General features: G+C 40.0%; 1 long non-coding RNA gene across 1 annotated transcript; it reads right to left on the reverse strand.

Moving 5' to 3' along the window:
- Nucleotides 1-20,047: 20,047 nt before the first annotated feature.
- On the reverse strand, nucleotides 20,048-22,346 carry LOC126281941 (uncharacterized). The gene is made up of 2 exons (XR_007551313.1): nucleotides 22,272-22,346; nucleotides 20,048-21,757 (listed from the first exon to the last, which is right to left on the reverse strand). It is a non-coding gene; the product is annotated as an uncharacterized LOC126281941 (long non-coding RNA).
- Nucleotides 22,347-22,797: the final 451 nt, after the last annotated feature.

A 22,797-nucleotide genomic window follows, 5' to 3' on the forward strand; every position in this document is an offset into this window, starting at 1 on the left:
ATTGACGTGAAGTAAACTAACTTAGTTACAAGTTTACATCAGGTACCGGTATTTACACTGGTGTCCGAAATTAAAGCAACTAATCGGTTTCCCCGTCCTGTGTCTCATTCACGATATAATCATATAACTGTCAACAGATGTCCATTCGATCGTGTTCTGCGCGGAATATGGCATTCCAGTCAACGAACAACCACGCCAACAATGGCGTCAGGGCACCTTTCAAATGGGATAGAGAAACTTCCTGGCAGATTAGAACTGTGAGCCGGACCGAGACTCGAACTCGAAACGTTTGCCTTTCCCGGACAAGTGCCACGCTGTGGCTAAGCCATGTCTCCGCAATATCCTTTCTTCCAGGAGTGGTAGTTCAGCAAGGTCTGCAGGGGAGCTTCTGTAAAGTTTGGAAGGTAGGAGACGAGGTACTGGCGGAATTAAAGCAGTGAGGACGGTTCCTGAGTCGTGCTTGGATAGCACAGTTGGTAGAGCAATTGCCCGCGAAACGCGAAGGTCCCGAGTTCGAGTCTCGGTCCGGCACTTAGATTTAATCTGCCAGGAAGTTCCATAACAATGCACACTCCGTTGCAGAGTGAAAATTTCACTCTGGAAATGAGATAATGTTTGCCGAGCAGTCCCACATCCACAATAGCGATGTGCACTGTCACAGACGGTGCAGTATGGCACAAAAAAAAAAAGTGGTACAAATGGCTCTGAGCACAATGGGACTTAACTTCTGAAGTCATCAGTCCCCTAGAACTTAGAACTACTTAAACCTAACTAACCTAAGGACATCACACACATCCATGCCCGAGGCATGGACCTGCGATCATAGCGGTCGCGCGGTTCCAGGCTGTAGCGCCGAGAACCGCTCGGCCACCCCGACCGGCAATGGCACAGAGAAGAAGCCTAGACTCTCTGCTGTGGAGGGCCATAGGAAAAACGGAAGCAGGAGAGTCGCAAGCCCGGCCGGTGTGGCCGAGCGGTTCTAGGCGCTTCAGTCCGGAACCGAGCGACCGCTACGGTTACAGGTTCGAATCCTGCCTCGGGCATGGATGTGTGTGATGTCCTTAGGTTAGTTAGGTTTAAGCAGTTCTAGGGAACTGATGACTCAGATGTAAAATCCCATAGTGCTCAGAGCCATTCGATTTTGGGAGTCGCAAACTGATGTGGCCGATGGCTTAATGTGAATCGTTCTGTTGTTTTTCGGATGCAGCGACAGTGTGTAGACACCAAAACTATATCTCGAAGACCAGGGCTGGGCCAACCACGTGTGACATCAGAGAGTACCTTTATTCGAATCTAAGGGCACTACCGCCTTAGTACTGCACGGCAACTGGCATCTGACCTCGCAACAATCACTGCACGTGTTGTATCGAGGCGAACGGCGTATAGAAGGCTTCAGCAGAATTTTTACTGCCGGAGAGCTGCTGTATGTGTACCTTTGACGTGCCTTCACAAAAGGGAACGTCTAGGGTGTAATCGTCAACATGCCACCTGTAGGGTCGAACATTGAGCCAATGTTCTTTTCACAGATGAGTCTCGATTTGGTCTGGAGAGTCATTCTCGTTATATTCGCACCTGGAGAGAACAGGGAACACGATTTCGGGACCCAAACGTTCTGGAAAGAGACCTATACTGAAGAGGATTCCTAATGGTTGAAGTAGGGCTTATGCTGTCGACTCGAATGCCTTTTCATGAAATTGGACGGGCGAATCGGTAGGGTTTAACTGCTCTCAGGTAGTGCGACGAAAGCTTGGGACCACAGATGAGGCTATTTAGGTGCTGTGGTCCCAGACTTCTTATTGATGGACGATAATGCTCGACCTCATAGATGTTTTCTTGGAATCCGAAGATATTGCACGCATGGCGTGGCCTGTTCACTCTCCCCGTCTGAATACCATAGAGCGTGTCTGGGATGCATTACTGAGACGGGATGCATCACGCCAGCATCCACAAACCACTCTCCAAGACTTGTGAGCAGCTCTGCAGAACGAATGTGCGTTATTGTGTCAACATGAGAATGATGACATCATTCACAGCATGCCCCATGGTTGTGAGGCCTGTATTGTTCCGGAAGTGGTCACACTGCATACTGAGCACATTGACCAGTTGTTGGAATGTGTGTGTAAATGAGTTACGTTGGAAAAAACGCAGAATATTTTTGTCTACTATTGTGCGTGTTGCAGTTGTTTACGTTCTATATTCCTTGCATTTTTACTTCTTTAGTGTCACTTGTTTACGCTGTTTTGCGACAAAATAAACGCAACCTTGCAAAATTTACGTTTGTTGCTAATTCTGGACGCTAAATAGCAGTTGCTCATTAAAAATCTCAATATTCTTCTCTTAACTGAAGAAACATATTTTATTTCTTTTATGTGTGGTGGAAGTTGTGCAATCTGGTACACTGAGTGTTTGGTTGTTTTTGTGCTAAATCCTCGTTTACCGATTTTTATATAGGTCACTGCATGTTCTTGTCTTGTAAGAATGAAGACTTGAATTAGGTTTTAAGCAGTCAGTGTACATTTCTACACGAATTACACCCTTTTGTATTCAGACACATAGCAAGAACAGAATAGTTAGCTGTGGAAATAACTGAAACACAGTTTTAATATGCCAGGAAGTTTCATATCAGTGCACACTCTGCTGCAGAGTGAAAATCTCATTCTGTGGAAATAACTGTTTGGAGATTGTTATCCTTGAACAGCTGGTAACTATTTTAACAGCCTGTTTTTGTATAGTTAAGATGGTTTTCATTTCTGTCTTATTCTGGGCCCGGAAGGTGAGGCCATAGGTAACAGCAGAATGGATGTTAGCACAATAGACAATTCTGCTACACTGTCTACTCCACACAATGCTAATTACACATAACACAAAGCAAGTAGAATTTAGCTTGTTAGTGAGATAGATGATGTGGGTTTCCCAGTGTAAATTTTTCTCAGCATGCCACATAAAACTTTTATAACAGCTACACACTCTGCCTGCTTGTTTGGGATTCTGAGGTCCATGTGATGATGTGACATAGGTTTTTTTGTAACTGATATAATAATTTTAGTAAGACTTAAGGTTAACTTGTTAATTTTAAATTAGTTTTATGTACACTCCAAACCTCTGAATGTCGATTTGGCCAATACCTGTGTTATATCAGTGGCAACAGTATTTGTGCCACCAGCAAAAGAGATATTCGAGTACCATTGATTGGAATCTCATTGTCATTCATATAAATAAGAAATGAGAGGGGTCCTAGGACATATACTGGTACAGTCTGTATATCAGGTATGTACACGGTTCTTCAGTTTTTCATGTTTTTTAAAATAATTTCTATTACTTCTCTCCTACTTCTGCGGGATGATTGAAACCATTTTTTTTTTTTTTTTTTTTTTTTTTTTTTTTTTTTTTTTTTTTTTTTTGCTTCTCCTTGTATATCAATAGTTTCTAATTTATCTATTAAGAAATCATGTTAGACTGTGTCAAATGACATCAGTAAGCCCATGTAATGTTGTTTCTGTCTAGTTTCATCACAGTATTTTCAATTAATTGAGTAACAGCAGATCTGTACTCATGCCTCTGCAAAACATGCAGGTTTACAAATGAGACACTGATATTTTCATGGTAATTTGTTGTTTTGTTTCACGACTGTCTTATTGCTTTTAAAAATACAAGTAACAAAGATATTGGTCGATAGTTTTCCATTTTATATATTGCCCTCTTCCTACAATGGTGTTACTTCTGCAATTTTTCATCTTTGTTGGAACATTCTTTCTGATAATGATCTATTTATTATATGTGAGAGTGGTTCTAATGTGATGTTGGCACATTTAATTAGTCTGAACAAGGTACCTCGTCAGTCCCCAAAAACATTTTGTTCTTCATTATTTTTGTTATTCTAAGAACTTCTAATTTATTTGTGAAGTTAAGCAACCCTGAATTTCCACCTGGTTCTGTAGCCACCCAGGGTGACTGACATTGCTATGGTATAGAGCTGGTGGTGTGCTGGGTTGTGTGGGCAATAGTTTTGGCCAGAGGTGGCTAGCAAAACATGGCTGCAAGATATAACATATTTTATTTAGCCTTGACCTACAATGCTGAAGTGTTGCAACACCCCCAGGACACACCCTCTTTTGGCACTTGGTCTACTGGCAGTGTGACTGACGTCGGGAGGTCTCGGCGGCATGATAGTCATTTGTGTCGACGTCCTGCTTTCCTGACGTTGTTTATCCTGCTTGGCAGCACATGCGAATGAGCAGTGCCAGCGACCAAGATATCAGCTGAATTCTCATAGACATTCACTACTACCAGCTAGGTGCTCATCCCAGTTTAGATGGATGACAGCAGTGCTGACTGATGGGGGCCTGTGGGTGACATTAGCCTTCCAGTGGCCTAATCAGCAGGTCCAGGAAGTGGTCAACAGTTGTCATCATGGGGGATCATGTTATGGCTTCCACCTGCCTCTCATTTTGGTTGGTGTACTTAATAGCACTGTGGGTGCTGTGGGTTGTACTTCTGTCAGAGGCTGCAATGTGACTCAGTCTGACTTTGCACACCCTGTGCACAGGCAGTGGGCACTTCTTGGATCACTATCTACAATGTCAGTGAGAGTGCTGCAGTTAACCACTTCCTTGAGCTGTTTGCACCTGAGGCAGCACACACAACACTGGTCAAGCTGTGGCCAGCAATGCATGATGTTGCTGGATGATGAGTCCATGCTTCCACTGTTGAATTGTCGAGATGGTGTGGCATGTTTGAAAACATTTTGTTGTGATGTGCACTTCTTGTACTCACTATTGCTGCTGGCAGCCATGAATGAAGACAGCCATGTAGTTTGGTAGAATAAATGTCTTGTTGTTGTGGCCATAGGCACTGGTCATGTGTGTGTGAGTTGTGCTTGCTTATATAATATGAGCTCTTGCTCAAATGGCTTTCTTCTATAGTAGATTAGTAGATAGTAGGTGTGTGTGTGTGTGTGTGTGTGTGTGTGTGTGTGTGTGTGTGTGTGTGTGTGTTATCTGCTATAGAACAGCCTTTTGGGCAGCATAAGCTCACACGTTAGCAGTCTTTTTGTTGTGCCTGTCTGTGACTCAACACATCCTCTCCAAGGTGATTAGTATTCTATCCACTTCATTCATGAAGTTTTGTTAGCTCCTTCTGATGTGGAACAGGCCAAGTCCCACCAAGCCCATGCCCAAGGAGTGATGGTCTGGCCATATACTGACATCAAGAGCCTAATACCATCACTTAATGTAGAATCTGATCCCACAGACATTATATCTGGAGTCATAATTGGTCCAGCAGTAGGACTTCAGAAGCAGCTGCAGGTCTGCAATATGAGGTGGTAAGTGGCTCTGTTGTTTTTGTTTTAGCCATTTTTGTTTCTTTTGTTTATGACCATGATAGGGCATCCTGACTGTCAAAGAAACTTGAAAGTGTCATTTGTTAACACAGAGTAGCATGCAGACCTGTAACCTGTAGGAACCAGCAAACCACAGATGAACATAAGCTTCTATTATGGCTGGTGACTCCTTTTGCTGGTAAACTGATAGAGGATGTGTCAGTATTTGTTAGTGACATGAAGGCTGCTGCAAAGTTAGGGAATTGGCCAGGTGAAATTTGCTTAAATATGGTCAGTGTGTGTTTGGTCAATGGAGCCAAATCGTACATTATGTACATGGAAAAAGTGAAGAAGAGACAGACATTTGAGCAGTTTGAAAAAGGATTTTAATCAGTTGTATTGCAAACAAAACCATGTAAGATATTTCAGGGAGCAACTTAATGGTCTACTGCAACAGTGTAATGAGCCAGTGAAAGCATCTTCAAACAGATTCTGGAAAGTCATTCTAAATATGAATGAATTAACTCAAAATGAAGAGGAAGATAAAATCATTCTGCAAGAAGCTGAAAACAGGATGTTGTGTATGTTTTTAAGAGGACTGCCAGTGGGTTTGTCAAAGAGTATGAGGATGGAAAATCCGAAAGATTTAGCTTCTGCTATTACGGTGGCCACACAGCCTAGTGTCTTAATGGGGGGGGGGGGGGGGGGGGGGGAGTTGTGGGCCATTGGATACCGAAGTGTCACAGTTAAAGGAAGAATGGTCGGTGTCAGAACAAGTGTTTGTTAAAAGGCATTGTGAATACCTTAACCATTATTTGGTGTTCTCAGTAAAATGGGATACTCCGAAAGCTGTTTCAGAGATGGACTGTTTGCTTGGCAGGCAGAGTTGACAGAATGTGACATAGAGGTTTGATAGACACAGGGGCTCATGTGTCAGTAGCCAGTCTGGATCTGTCATGTAGGAGAAGACTGAGGGCTCCACAAGATAAGTTACATGGAGTAGGTGGTAATGATGTGGGACCATTGGGATCAACGGTGATTGATTTCTATTTTGGAGTGAGGAACTTTCAGAAGTATGTGCAGGTGTTGTCACATGTGGGAGAGGGGAACTATGTGATCCTGAGAATTCTTGAATGAACATCATCCAAAAACTGACTTTTTGAAATACATTATCAAACTTAGCGGAACATTGTTTCATCTGGGAATGGCCGCTGCTAGTATTACATCACTGCAAGGCTCACCTATTATGAAGGTGCCACAAAATAAACTGCAGATGCATCCACTAAAGATTAATCCACATGATAAAGTCCCAAGAGACACAGGATAGTTGCTCTGGGTTAGCATGGGTGTCAACCTCCTGACTGTAATGCTGTGTGTTGTAGAACCTTAGAATGCAATGACAAGTTGGATGCTTCACTTTGCTTTGTGTGTAGGAATGTATAATGTATGAGAGAAGTAGACTGGGATAATAAATTCTGCTGAGTAGAGGTAATTTTGGCATGGATAATGTGAGTCTGCTGAAGGGGTTACTAACTGCCAGTTTGGATGAATCGAATGAAGATGATCTTGATAGGTCAGAAGGAGCTAGCAGGCCACTGATATATCTGCATTGCATAAGAAAGTGAAACATTTAGAGGAGAAAGACAAATCTGCTACAGAAGCTCTGTCATTAATATTTGCAGATCTGTTCAATCTGTAGGGACCATTATCTGTAACACCAGTGACACAACGTAGAATACTAATAGGTATTAGTTCTTCAGTGCAAAGAAAGTGTACAGAAAACCCTACTGAATCCTGAGGCCCTTGCAACCAGTAATGGGAGAGTTTATTGACCATCAGTTGGCTAATGGTATCACTGTACATAATGACAGTCCCTAGAGAGCAAGTGTTGCAATTATACTGAAGAAATCAGCAGATGGCACAAAAAAAACCACAGTTTTCGTTGTGATTACTGTTAGCTGATTGCAAGGACAATTACAGACGCTTATCCTACACCAAATATAATGGAGTCTCTGGACAACTTAGGTCAGTGTAAATATTTATCGATTTGAGGATTTGAGAAGTGACTATCATCACTTAGAAGTGGGGTCAGGAGACTGTCAAAAAACCACCTTTACAGTACCTTAGGGCATTGTCAATATCAGCGGATGCTTTTTGGCTTAATAATGCACCATATACCTTCCAAAGGAAACTAGATGGCGTGCGCAGAGGATTGAAACTAAAACAGTGGTTTATCTTGACGACATCATTGCATTTTTAAAAGATATGGAGCTATGTGCAGTTACTGGAGGAAATTTTCAATTTTCATGATTGACACTCAGCCTGGGTAAGTGTCTTTTTGCAGCCAAACAGTTGAATTATTTGGGTCATGTATTTAGTCATGAGGGTGTCGGAACTGATCCATGTTGGATTTCTGCAGTCCATGATTTTGCACCACCAAGGACATCAAAACAGCTTCAGTCATTTCTTGGTCTTTGTAATTATTATCCAAAATTTGTTAAGGGACATATTAAAATTATTGAATCATTCAATCAGTTGCAAACAAAATAAAGTAAACCCATATTTTGGGACTTCAAACAGGTGTTAATGATGCGTCTGGTATCGGCGGGTCTTTCCAGATTTTAGCAGGGACTTTTATCATGCAACATAAGTAATCTAGCAATTGGATGTGTTCTTGACCAAAATGTAGACAGCCAAGAGCACCTGGTGGCTTATGCACCAAGACAGATGAATAAAGCAGAGCAGGATTATTCTATCACAGATGTACTTCTGTTGTTACTTACATGACAGAGTGTTTGAAGTTATAACAGACCATGTTGCATTATAGTGGCTGCTGGGACTAAAGGATCTGTTGAATAGATTGGTACAGTGTGCTCTAGAGCTGAGAAAATTTGATTATGAGAGAATACATAAACCCAGGAAAAAGAACAGTCGAAATAGGAGAGCTGGAGTTTGGCAATCACTGGATGGGAGTATTGCCAAGTAGCAGCAGGCTCAGGCAGCTGACACTGAATGCCAACTATGTTGGTCATAGTTGCAATTTGTGACACATGAAGGCTTATTGCACAAAGTGCCAAAGGTGGGCCATGTGTGGTGGCTTTCAGGCATCAAGTATTGAATCAAGTGCATGAATTGTTTCAGCAGGTCATGGCAGATGGAGAGTAACTGACCAAAGAGTGGCTGAAAAGTTTTGTGGAGACCAGGAAATAGAATGTTTGAACAATATGTCAAGAATCGTACACTTTGTGTACAATGTGCCAATCTGTCACCGTGTCCCATTACAGAGGATTCCAGTGGGTTTCAAACCATTCAAAATGCTGGGCATGGGTGTTTTGGACCCATTCAATTGTACATTGATTGATATTGGTTACATACTGACCATGATAGAACATTCTTTTTACATTTTTCACAATGGTTGTTATTCCATGCCAGAAAATGAGTGCAGTACCACAAGCTATGGTGAACAATTCGTACTTAAATTTGGCATCCTTGATACCATAGTTACCAGGGCACTAAATAAATGCCCAATTTAATGAAACAGCTATGCAATTTGTTGTGCACTCACAAGCTTTGAAATAGTCCTTTCTGCCCTCAACCTAATAAGAAAACAGAATGCATTCACGACGTGATTACAAAGATGCTGAGTCATTATGTGACCACCTATCACAATGATGGGACACTACCTCACATTCAATGCACCTGTGTACAAATCTAAAATGCATAATAGAACTGTATGATATTTGTATGGCAGGAACATGTCTTCATTCTTTGAGGTAGTGAAACACTGGAACAGAAGAACTGGTGATACAGTAAAGAATTTTTTGGAAATGATACCTGATATCTGACAGAGAGTGAAAAAAGTGAACGCAAAATTCTCTCAAGCATCAAGAGAGACCAAGACAATACATGGGTAAGTTACCACAGTACAGAGTGAGACAGTGGGTTTTAGTGATGAATCCCTACACACCTAAGGGTAGGGGGAAAAAAAGCTTGTCGCAGTACCAAGACCTATATCAGGTCAAAGAAATGATGTGACCTGTCAACATCAAATTGCAGCTTCCAACAAAAATGTCTGTTGTTCACATGGGGTCTTTGAAGCCATTTATTGGATTTGTTGCTGTTTTCCCACAAGAGTCTGAATCATCATCAATAAAAAATGGAGGAAGAAAGAGATAATGAATGAACATGGTGCGTACAAGATACCTTATGCACTTAGACCGTGTCAATGAGTAGCATATTAACATGTTTTACACTGAGGTGACAAAAGTCATGCGATGGCAATATGCAAGTATATAGATGGAGGTAATGTTGCGTAAACAAGGTATAAAAGGACAGTGCATCAGTGGGGTTGTCATTTGCACTCAGGTTATTCATGTGAAAAGGTTTCTGACATGATTATGGGCGCATGATGGGAATTAACAGACTTTCAGCGCAGAATGGTTGTTGGGGCTAGAGGCATGGGGCATTCCATTTCGGAAACTATTAAGGAATTTAATATTCTAAGATCCACAGTGTTGAGAGTGTGCCAAGAACACGAAATTTCAGGCATTACCTCTCACCACAGATAATGCAGTGGCTGACGACCTTCACTTAATGACCGAGAGAAGCGGTGTTTGTGTAGAGTTGTCAGGGCTACCAGAAAAGCAGTACTATGTGAAATGACCAAAGAATAAAATGTGGGACGTACAATGACCTTATTCATTAGGACAGTGCAGTGAAATTTGGCATTAATGTGCTATGGCAGCATACAACTTAGGCAAATGCCTTTGCTAACAGCACAACACCACTTGCAACACCTCTCCCTAACTTGTGACCATTTTAGTTGGACCCTAGATGGCTATAAAACTGTGGCATGGTCAGATGGATTTGAGTTTCAATTTGTAAAAGCTGATAGTAGGGTTTGAGTGTGGTGCAGACCCCATGAAGCCAGGGTTCCAAGCTGTCAACAAGGGCCTGTACAAGCTGGTGGTGCCTCCATAATGGTGTGGACTGTGTGTACGTGGAATAGACTGGGTGCTCTGGTCCAGAATTGATCATTGGCTGTAAATGGTTATTTTGGACTGCTTGGAGATCATTTCCAGCCATTCATGGACTTAATGTTTCCAAACAATGATGGAATTTTTGTGGATGACAATGCACCATGTCACTGGGCCAAAATCATTTGTAATTAGTTTAAAGAACATTCTGAACAATTCAAGTGAATGATTTGACCACTCCTATCACCTGACGTGAATCCTATCAGTCATTTATGGGATGTAATTGAGACATCAATTCGTGTACAAAATCCTGCACTGGCAAACACTTTTTCAATTGTGGAGAGCTGTAGAGAGAGCAGGGCTCAGTATTTTCACAGGGGACTTCCAGTGACTTGCTGAGCATGTGCCACATTGAGCAGTTGCAGTACACTGGGCAACAGGAGGTCCAACATGATATTAGGAGGTATTCCATGACTTTTGTCACCTTAGTGTACGTATGTTTATTGGAGGTAATATGTGTAGTAATGTTGTTTTTAAGTTGTTGAGGGATGTAACAGGTTTATTTTTGTTATTACATATGTGCTCTGTGCATTTTGGGAGAGTTTTGATTTTACTGTGCAGTGTGAAAGGGGGTATTGTTAGCTGTTGTTGGTGCATGATAAATTGTGTACATGGGCTTCCTAAAAAAGGAGGCAGCAATGATGTACATTTCTTTCACCCAGACGACATATCACTGGGATGAGTGCAATACTCCTGGATGTCCTACATCTCTTCGGGGGAAGAGTGCTGAGGAACCGACCACTTGAATCCAGAGTGGTATTTTCCAAGCAAGTGGCTTTCATAATGGTTAATCATCAGTCGATACTATAACTAATGTACAACACATGGAAGGTGCAAAACAAGGTACAGAGGTTACAAGAAACATCCATGGAAGCACAAAAAGAGACACAGAAAGAAGATGTACTAACAGCAGTACAAGAGGAATCAGGGATTAAGACATTATATGAGAAATTAAGAAAACAATTATGACAAGTAGTAGACTTGTTGCTGCAAACATTAGTGAGTAGGAAGAAGGAATGGCTGGATGCAGGACTGAAATTGCTAGATAATATTTGGTAAATCAAGTAGTGACAACATCCAAGAATTGAACAGTGCACTAGAACAAATTCGAGAAGTAGCAATGTTACCAGACCAACTGTGGAGCGGTGTACTAGCCACTTAGTAAATGTAGAGTACATTGGACTGAATAACACCAGTGTAGTATGGGAATTAATCACACAGTTGTCACAGTACACACAGAATAAGCTGCGAACAAAAAACAATGATTTGGGATAAGGTGAAGAACTGATGGAATTGCCTGGGTGGAAAAATGATGGTGGTATGTTTAGCATGCATGCTAGTGGACAGCGTGAATGATGCAAGAATGGAAATGGCTATGTTGTAAAAATCTGTCCATCATATTGTACATGGACAACTAAGTAAGCTGTGTTGCATGTATTGGTGTGACTCCCAGTAGCAAGCATGAATGCACATTATCAGCGCTTCACAGTTAATACATACCCAGTGAAATGGGGAACTGTAGGGAAATGGGTATGAGTCAGGATATGGGAAGTATTACTGATCTCAGAATGAAGGGAGAGCTACATATAATGTTGACAGAGGAACTCTAACAGTGCCAGAGAGAGAGAGACAGACAGAGAGATCAGTCAGACTACATTGGTTCAGACACTTGTGAAGGGGCATGTGAGGCACAGTTGTTCTTGGGAAAATGGGAGAAATTAGAAATTGGATGTCAGAAGGAAGTACTGTCACCACACCCATGTTTGCAGGGAGTGAGAATGCACTGGGTCTATTCGATTTTTTCTCTGGAAGTAATAACAGTGAACAGCAAAGTGCAAGGAAAAGTGAAGGACATGACAAGGATGGAACTTTGGGGCAGTGCGATACTAATTAATGGTACAACCTGCCAGACAGACAGCACGACATTCCATCTCCTGCCCGCTGTCACCAATACAACTATTATCAAATTGGCACAGCAGGTATTGTATTGGCCAGAGAAGCCATTGGACGTTTCTCCAACTCAGAATTTAACCTTCCTAAATGATAACTTGAACCCGGATCTCTTACATTCGTTGGATGAATTAATAGCATCACAGAAGGGACAGATCTCAGCAGAGCAAATGCCTAAGCAAGTGTAACAATATCACGAAAAGCAACATCACAACGTTATGACTGTTAAGTACTGTAGGAGTTTTTGTTATAATTTATGTAATGTGCTTGTGTATTTGACAAAAACCAGTTCATCACCTTGAATTACCAGTTCTTCAGATACCCATTAGCTGGATTACTAACAATGAGCAAGGATAAATTAACTGAGAATAAGAGCAATTACTAATTAAGTGAGTTGTAAATAAGATTGATCTTGAGTGAGTGTGGGGGCTATGTTATAGGAAAAGATTATGCAAGTAAGTAATGTTTTAGAAAATGTGAATAATAGTAATATAAGTTGCACATTGGGCTAAACTCTCTGAAGTAATGTTGTGACTAAGCAGAGGAACTTTGGAATATAAATCAGCTGGAGTGAAAAGGAAACCTACAATATATAAAGTAAACTATTTTGTAAATATTTATTAACATTGTTGTAGGAACACCTTGAGTCAAATCCGAGTAGGATTTGTTAAATGAAGGGGAGAGTGAACCACCCCAAAATAAGAGGCTTGGCAATTGAGGAAAATTTTAGAAGTTGCGATATCCCCCAAAGAACTTCTGTGAACACACAGTGAAGTACAGCATTATTCTGTGGCCATGAGTGCATGCACACTATGCTTTACTCTTTGATGTTTTGAGTATTCTTTGTATTGACTTAGATTTTTCAGTTGATTGGTTTTTGGGGTTAAAAAAAATTTAAAAAGTTATGCCTAACTACTTCATTGGATCTCTTTAGACAACAAAGATAAGTTGTAGTTGGCTGAAGTGTTGACCCCCATATACAGACTTATGTTGTAGATGAACAAATGCAGCACCATTCAGTATAATCTACTTCAGAGTCGGCACATCCAATCTACACACAGAGTACTACAGATCAATATAGGCTTTGTTGAAGCATATCAATGATTTACAAAGTGACTCTGAAAACCAGGAAAATGCTGTGTTGAACTTTCCTGTAGCATCAAGAAACAGCTGTTTGGCAGATAACAGTAGCAAGATGAAGATATGCCCACAGCAGTTTATTCCTGATAAACCTGAATTATGGCTTGCAACTCTTGATCTGACTTTCCCGCTCCACGGCATTGTAAATGAAGATACCAAATTTATAATCGCCCTTAGTGCACTCGACAATAAAACAGCAGCGATCAGTGCATATATAAAACTCCACCTGCCCACCATGCAGAAGTATATATGCACTTTAAACAGTTGCTCCTTGAGTGCCTACGTTGGTCGGTGGAACAATGTATCCGACAAGCACTACATGATGAGTAGAGAGAAGATAAGTCACCTTCGGAATTTTGGTGGTACCTATTAGAAGTTGCAGAGTGAAGCTTCCTCCATCTCAATCAAAGATCACAACAGCAAACCAGACTTCAATAAAGACTTATGGAAGACACCGGATGGATGTAGACCTGTTTCCAAGAATGTTTACCATGGACTTTCATAATTACTGATGTGTCAGACCCAATAATGGGTGCAGCTTTCTCGTTTCGTTATGCAGTTGAAGCAGCTATTGACTCGTCAAGCACCTGTTGGGGTACACAGTGCATTAAAGGCATCCTAGGACGAGAATCTCTGCCTACATGTGATGATAGACGGGGGGGGGGGGGGGGGGGGGGGGGGGGGGGTGACGCCATGCCTAGCAAACTGTGAATCATACCGTGTGCACAGACAGTTGAACACAAAATGATACATCACATCAGGACTACACCCAGTCAACCAGTGAGTGTCTCAGTGCCCATGCCAATTAGCTCCTGATTGTCACAGTGAAGGCAGAATTCGAAGAACTACTGCGTTTGGGAGTCATCTGTAGATCCGACAGTCAGTAGTCATCGCCACTTCACCTAGTAAAGAAGACAGATGGGACTTGGATACCATGTGGAGCCTATCATGTATTCAGTGCCCGTACCATTCCCAATCAGTATCCAATACCGCATATTAGAGATTTTACGCATACTCTAGCAGGCGCAACCATTTTAGTGGCATTGATTGCCGCAGAGCATATCACCGGATGCTAGATGCACCTGCTGATACACCAAACACAGCTGTCACAACACCATTTGGATTACTTGAATATCTCCATATGCCATTTAGTGTGAAAAATGCGGCGTAAACTAACAACAGTTTGTCAACGAAGTACTAAGAGGTTTACCACACTGCTTTGCATACCTTGATGACATCCTGGTTTTTTCGGCATCCAAGATATCACAGAAACTGCATCTAAAGAATGTTTATCAACACATTAATGCATATGGAATTTCAGACAATGAATCAAAGAGTTTACTTTGACCATGTCAGGTGCCATTCTTGGGATACTCAGCGACAGCAGCCGGTATCAGCCCACTGCAAGATAAACTTGCCATTATCGAAGAGATGGCTTGCCCTGTCAATTATCACCAACTATGTTGGTTCCTTGGAACAGTTAATTTCTCCAGACACCATCTGCCTAATGCAGTGGCCATCTAGGCATCTTTGACATTAGCACTGGCCGGCAAGGACGCAGTGGGCAAATGACCTTTGCAGTTGACACCAGAGATGTTGATGGCATTTGATAAGATCAAGGTGTCTCTACATTAGGCAATCATATTGGCACACCTGATTCCTCAGCCATGACTGACAATTGTTGTAGATGCTAGCCAGCAAGACATTGGGGAAGTTCTACACCAGCATGCCGAAGGCCACTGGCAGCCCCTGGGCTTCTTCTCTCATAAGCTCACATTGCCACAAGTTAAATGGAGCACTTAAAATAGGGAATTGCTGGAAATTTACAAAGCTGTCGTACACTTCTGGCCACAAGTGGAAGCCAGACCATTCACAGTTTTCACTGACCACAAGCCAATTACTTTCACTTTCAGTAGGAACAAGGATGGCTGCTCACCACAACAATAAAGACAACTTGAATTCGTCACCCAATTCACAACTGACCTTCAGTATATAAAAGAAGCTGAGAATGTTTTAGTGGATTTCCTGTCTCAGTTGGAATTGATCTCTCAGGCTACTTACTACAAGGAGTTAGCTGCTAAGCAAGAGAAAGACCAACAACTAGTCGAACTCCATTACAACAGTACATCCGGGTTACATCTGCAGCAAATACAACCTGCCAGTGAATGTTTTGAGTTTGGTGCAACATATCACAGGGAACACCAAAACCTTTTGTACCTGAGAAATTGCAACAGCAATTATTTGACAGCATTCATGGGCTGGCTCATCTGGTAATAAACACCAGCATCAGATTGATGACAGATAGTTTCATATGGTCCAGTATAAAGAAGGACTGCTGTAGTTAAACGCTTAGATTGTCACAGGGCCAAGGTTGCATGTTCGCCTGGATATCTTGGGACTTCTATCGCTGTCAGAAGGATATTGTCACGTTCTCACAGCAGTGGACTATTTCAACCAGATGGGCAGAGGTGATTATTTAACATTTCCACAGAAATGTTGGTGCAGGTATTTCTTTCACCATGGATCGCACATTTCAGCTGTCCTTTACATGTCACCACAGACCAGGAGCAGCAATTCGAATAGACCGTTCTCAGAATTGGCCAACCTTTGTGGTTTCCACCATCATCATATCACAGGTTATCATCCAATAAGCTATGGAATGATGGAACTCTTTCATAGAACATTAAAACCTGCATTAATATGCCAAGTGCAATTTTGGTCATCAGCTTTTCTACTGGTTTTGGTGGGCCTTCATACACCATTAAAAACAGATTTTGGAGCATCCACTACTAGATTCGTTTATGGTGAACCCTTAGGATTGCCAGGCGAACTTTTCACTGATCAAACCAAGGCAACACAGATAAAATTGCCTTATCTACTGCAAATGGTGTGCGAGCATATGAACAGACTTCAACCATCCGCTGTCATGAGACATAATGCAGTAACTATGTTTGTCCACAAGGATCTCTGGTCATGTACACATATGATGCTATGGATGGATGCTGTCAAGCTGTTGCTTCAGCCCTACATTCTGGGCCCTACAGAGTGCTCTCCCGGGATGAACATACCGGGCACATAGATCAAAATGGGAATAGCCAAGTGGTATCATTGGAATGGCTCAAACCTGCACGTATGTTACTGACCAAAGAGGATGTACAAGTTGAACACAAGGTGCCACCTTTCACACTACTGAACAAGGTGACACCATCTCAGCACTGCAAGAGAGAGTGGTACTGTTACTGCCAGCACCGGAGGCTGAAGAAGTTCAAGGGACACCTTAGCTACACCTAAGACGTGGGTGTTAGGTGAAATATAAAGATCCCTACATTCCAGGAGCTCTGCTCAATTGGGGGAGGGGGGAGGGAGGAGAGTGTGGGGGTGTGCAGAGGGGAGGGGTGCAGACTTTGCCTCCATGCTGGCCATTTATTTGTTTTTACATTCTTAAAAAATTGAAGACAGACAGATGTTAGCCACTAATTACTACCCATCACCATTTACACGTACAGTAAAAAGTTAATGTTCTGTGGAATAGGAGGAGTTATCAAAGAGAAACATTTTCAGTTTAGTTTCAAATTTTACTTTGCTGTGGATCAGGCATTTTATAACAATAGTAAGTGATCAAAACTTTTGCTTGCACCATTGTCAACCCCTGTTTGTGTGACAGACAACCTTAATGTGGTGAAATGAATGCTATTTTTTTCTTCTGGTATTGTATTTTTTATTTATTTATGAATTTGGCCAGCTATGGACTCCATAAAACTTAAGACTTATGGTGTTTCTTTTTCTGCCGTTCTTCCCACTACTTCTTCATTTTCTCGGCAACTGCTTGTCTCTACTCATCTGTCCACACTCTCTCGGGTCGAGGTTTTGGCTCATCTTCTTCATACTTTGCATTTTCTATCAGTAGCCTGAAGAGATTCCTGTCACATATTATTTCTTCTGTAACACCTATTTTGTTGGCTTCTTTCTTTACTGCTTCTATCCATCCTACAGTTTTTCTCAGCTTACTAATGTAATTAACATTTTTCTTTGTAATCCATGTTTCTTCCAATCTTTTTAAATGTCCATAAAATTTTAGCAGTCTCTTCCTCATTGTATCTGTGATCTTTTCTGTATTTTTGTATAAGTCTTCATTTCTCCTTTTAATCCACCTTTTTTCCTTGTTTTTCTCAGGACTTTGAATTTTTCTTTGTATTTCTCTCTCTTTTTTTTCTAGTTCTCTTAATTCACCTTTCTTATTCAATGTTAGGCACTATGATCCATACGTTGCTTGTGTTCTAATAACTGAATTATAATGTCTAATCTTCACTTGTATGGATATTGATTTCTTATTGTAGTAGTTTTGTGTTAATTTATATGAAAATTCTAACTTTTTTTTATTCTTTCTTTATTTGTTGCACTGTTCAGTCCATTGGCTTGGATCCACTCCACCAGATATTTGAATCTATCAACTCTTTTAATTTTTCCATACTTTGTTATCATGTTTGTGTTCTATATACTTGATTCTTTCATAGGATATTTTTAGCCCAGCCTTTTCAGCACTGTCATGTAAAAGATCAAGCATAATTTTTGTGTCTGTTCAGTTTTCAGTTATCAATGCCATATCATTTGCAAAGGCTAAACATTTCACTTCAAATTTGTTCTTTCCTTGGCCCATGCTTATACCCTTTGTACCTCTGTTTTTTAATGTGCTTTCCCAAGTTTTTACTATTTTATCTAAAACCAATTTAAAGAAAATTGGGGATGGTCCATCTCCTTGTCGAACTCCTGTTTTGATTTTGAATCGTTCAGAAATTTCGCCTTGAAACTTAATTGTTAATGTTGTATCTGTGAGTGTTTGTTCTGCAACTCTTCTGGTGTTTTCATCTATCCCTGATTCATAAAGTATCTGGAATAATGTGTGTCTGTCAACTGAGTCCTAGGCCTTCTTGAAGTCTTCGAAAGTAACGACCATATTTTTATTTTGTATAGCTCTCACTCTCAAAATTGTTTTTAAATTAAGAATCTGTTCTGCACATGATCTACCTTTTCTAAATCCTGCTTGATAATCTCCTATATTAGGTCCTGCTTGTTCCTCTATTCTATTTAAAAGTGCTTTAGAAAGTATTTTATATGTTACTGGTAACAAGTATATGCCCCTGTAGTAGTTGTTGTCTGTTTTATCTGCTTTTTTATGGAGAGGATGGATCAATGCTTGTTTCCAGTCACTGGGTATGATTTCTTTTGTCCAAATGTCTTTAATTACTTTGTGAATTTTCTTCCATGCAGATAAGCCCCCTAGTTTCCACATTTCTGCTACTATCCCATCCTCTCTGTGTGCTTTGTTATTCTTCAATGCTTTGATAATCTTTTCTGTTTCTTCTACTGTAGGTGGTTCTGATGGTGGATTTTCATGTTGTGGTTTTTGAAATTGTAATCTGTCATTAGGTTCTTCACAACTTAACAGATTTTCAAAGTTTTCAGCTAAAATTTGGCAGTTCTCTTTATTGCTTAAAACCATTTTTCCATTTTTATCTTTAAAATGTAAACTTGGTGACTGAAATCCTGTTAAAACTTCTTTGAAAGTCTTATAGAAGTCTTTAGTGTTCTTCATGTCTGAATTCATTTCTTCTAACCTGTCTTTGCCATATTTTCTTTCCACTTCCTTTCGTCTTTAAACTCTTCCCAGTATTCATGTTTCTTATTACTGTTCCATTTTTTTCCATGCCTTTAGTCAATTTCTTCATCACACAGCTTGTTCTACCATCTGTCTCTTGGTACTTCGTGGTTGTCCCATTTCTTTAACTGACTCTAGCATTGTTTCTTTAATTTCTTCCCAATCATCCATTTTTCTTGTGTTTAGTGTATCACAGAATTTGTCCTGACTTTGCATGATAAATTTAGTGTTTACTCTTGGAAATCATCTTGGTTTTGGTTTAGGTTTGTTCGGATGGAACATGGTCTTTATTTCAGTCAGATAATAGTCTATGTTTAGGCCCTTCCTCACTCTGACATCAAAAATTTCCTTTTAGTTGCGAGTCTTTAATGCCACATGGTCCAACTGACACTCGCCTTGATTTGGATTAGGTGATACCCACGTTTTTTTTCTTTCTAGCAAGTTTCCTGAAACATGTCGAGATTGGTTTTAGATTAAATTGTTTACAAAAATCTATGAGTCTTTCCCCATTTCTGCTGGTTCTTGCATGTGCTGGATAATCTCCAACTACTGATTTAAATTTTATTTCTTTGCCAACTTGTGCATTAAAGTCACCCACTAAAATTTTTATATGTTCTTTTGGTACAGTCAATCGGGGTAACTTTGTACCACTTTTTTCCATTTTTTGAAAATATTGTATAAAAAAATAAATTACACATCAGAACAGATATTGTAACATTTTGCATCTATAGTCATTGAGTGCTTGGGAAAATAGAAATGTATAATAATTATGCCCTATTACAGAGAAATTTCAAATTTAATACTGGTACAAAGTTACACTGTCATTCAGGTTAACTTTAGACCAGTCTTTAAAAAATCAGTATTTTCCTATATCTAATGCTCTTTGTAACCATAGACCATGCCTTAAGGAAAACAGGTGTTAATAAGACATAAAAACAAGCAGTGTTAATACACAATAGAGTGTTTATTTTGAAATATCAATATATTTGTATCCACCTGGCATTGACAGATCTCAAATTAAGTGAAAAGAAATGTAGAAAAAACATATTTTTCACAGTGAATGGCTTGTAATACATATTACAAATAATAGTTACATATTTTCTTCGAAAACAGAACACAACACATTCACTAATACTATACAGGAAATAGATTTCCTCAAATATCTTCATCCGATGAGCACAGGAGGTCATCACTGATATGAACCATGCCCCTTTTATTAATATGTTTCATGCAGGATTCATCATTATAAAGACGAGATAGAAGGTGTTCCTGCTGAAAATATTTTCAATTTTGACGAAACAGGGTTTCATGACATACCAGCAAAAGGAAAGCTCTTGTTTCGTCGAACGTGTCGACATCCTGAGAAAATCGAGAATACATCAAAATCATGGTTGTAGAAGAAGAATTACTAACTGATATGGTCAATCAACCTTCTACATCAGAAGGTGACTTTCATGTAAATGACTATGTCATTGCAGTATATGAGGGCAAATGCTATCCTGGAAAAGTCACTGCAGTAGAGGTGCGAGGCAATTGTGTGACATTCAGAATAAGTTGCGTGGTTAAAAAAGGAAAATATTGGGTGTGGCCTGAGAGAGAGGATTCAATTTGGTACAGAAAGGACTGTATATTAAAGAAAATTGATTCATCATGTTTTACTGTCATGTTCTGTGGGAATGCAGCAGGAGAATTCCTTCCTCCATATCTTATTTTTAAAGGTAAGCAAAAATGGACTGACTGGATTTACAATGCACCTCCTGGAACACGAATGAATTCATCAGACAGTGGGTGGATGGAACAAGGAGTATTTGATGACTGGTTTGAAACTCACTTCCTCCCTTTTGCCTTAAAGAAAGAAGGAAGGAGAGTAATTATTGGAGATAACCTCTCCTCTCACATCTCAATCAGAACTTTGGAGCTTTGTGAACAAAATAACATTAAGTTCATTTGCCTGCCACCGAATGCGACACATCTTCTGCAGCCGCTAGATGTGGCTTATTTCTCTTCTCTGAAGAAAAACTGGAGAGATGTTCTTTCTCAATGGAGGAAGACTCCAGAAGGAAAGAAGAAATAATGTCTTCCAAAGGGTACATTTAGTGGCCTACTGGCGAAGACTTTGCAGTTAGGTGAACAGACAGCATCTTCAAATTTAGTGAAAGGAAGCTCACATCTGAATTATATTTCAGAAAGAAAGTGCTGATTATGTCCTCATTTACGGCAGCATGCTTCCTTGAAATATTTACTGTAAATTTCTGAGAAAGTTCAGAATGATGCCTCTCTAAAAAGGCCTTTCCCCATTCCCATCCAGGCATATTATCTGCAAAGCAGCTTACTTTTCTGTTACAGGTGTCAAGATATGACTTAACTATGCACCTCAAGTCAAAGATTGATATTGACAGTGATACAATGTTGTACAAAAGATCTTTCTTAAATCTCCGTAAACACAGTGGGTCTTCCAACTTTACAGCTGTGCTTGTTTTTTAATTTGTTCACAATGGTTTGTCTTCGAATGTTATATTTCCTTGCAGCTTCCCTCTGGCCGATTCTTCCAGTAGTAATTTCTTCTAATATTTTCTGCAGGGTGTCATTCGAGTAACGGGTTTTTGTGCCGTATTTCCTAGTACCTGGTTTTGAAGGTTTCTGCCGTCCCATGGTCTGTAGAAGAAAAATATAGTACGCTTGTTTAACTTCATGACTGAGTGGATGCTTAGGATGAATATTTTAGTTTATTATTGAGCCTACAGTAATTTTTTAATATTTTACAAACGAGTGACGTAAGAACTTGTTTAATAGTCTACCACAAGTTTCTTTAATTATTATGATACGAATTTCCGATTTTTTATTCACATAAATGCTACTGTTGGTATGTTCAAGCATCAAAGTCGCGTAATTCGTGATATACCAAGTCATTTTCTCAGTTTTAATGTTATAATATCTAGATTTATTAGTCTACTTTCAATCTGGTAAACATTATACCACAATCCTGGTAGCTTTGTACCGGTACAATGTTACCCTAAACTGGGCTAGAATCTGCAACTAGCTATATAACAGCTATTATCTCGATAAAGCAAAGAATAATTTCAATTCAAATTGCATCACTGTAAACTCAAAGAATTATTTAACTGTTTGCAAATGAAACATTACAGAGAAGCACATTATTTGTACTTACAATCACAAATTGAAAACACTGTTGTCAGAAGTTCTCTTCGCAGCCAACACATTCAAACACTAACAACAATTCAAAGAGCTTATAGGAAAGTGGAAAGGCAGTTGAAATACGAACTAGAAATCTCAGAGATAAAAACAGTGCTAATTTCGGTGCAAAAGAACGCCAGTAGATGGCACACCAAACATTTGAAACAAAAGTAGGAAGTGGTACAAAGATACCCTGACTGGTAAAAAGTTACCCTGATTGACTGTAATATGGATGTTTCGTGTTCTAGCATTTCCCAAAAATCTTCCACTTTGTCAACATTTGTTCTGTATGTTGGTTGATAGGTGCATATGCATTTATAATAGCGTAATGTTTATTGCCTGACTTGAATATCAGAAATGAAATTCGTTCTGATGGGGAGCTAAAATTGGTTACTGATTCCGTAAGTTGCTGTTTGACCATAAATGTGGTCTTTAATATAGTCGTATTATTGGGATTTTTAATGGCTGGTTTTCTTTTGTAGATCCTGTATCCTTCTGAC

The sequence above is a fragment of the Schistocerca gregaria genome, chromosome 7 (genome assembly GCF_023897955.1).
Source record: "Schistocerca gregaria isolate iqSchGreg1 chromosome 7, iqSchGreg1.2, whole genome shotgun sequence".
Taxonomy (NCBI): Eukaryota; Metazoa; Arthropoda; class Insecta; order Orthoptera; family Acrididae; genus Schistocerca; species Schistocerca gregaria.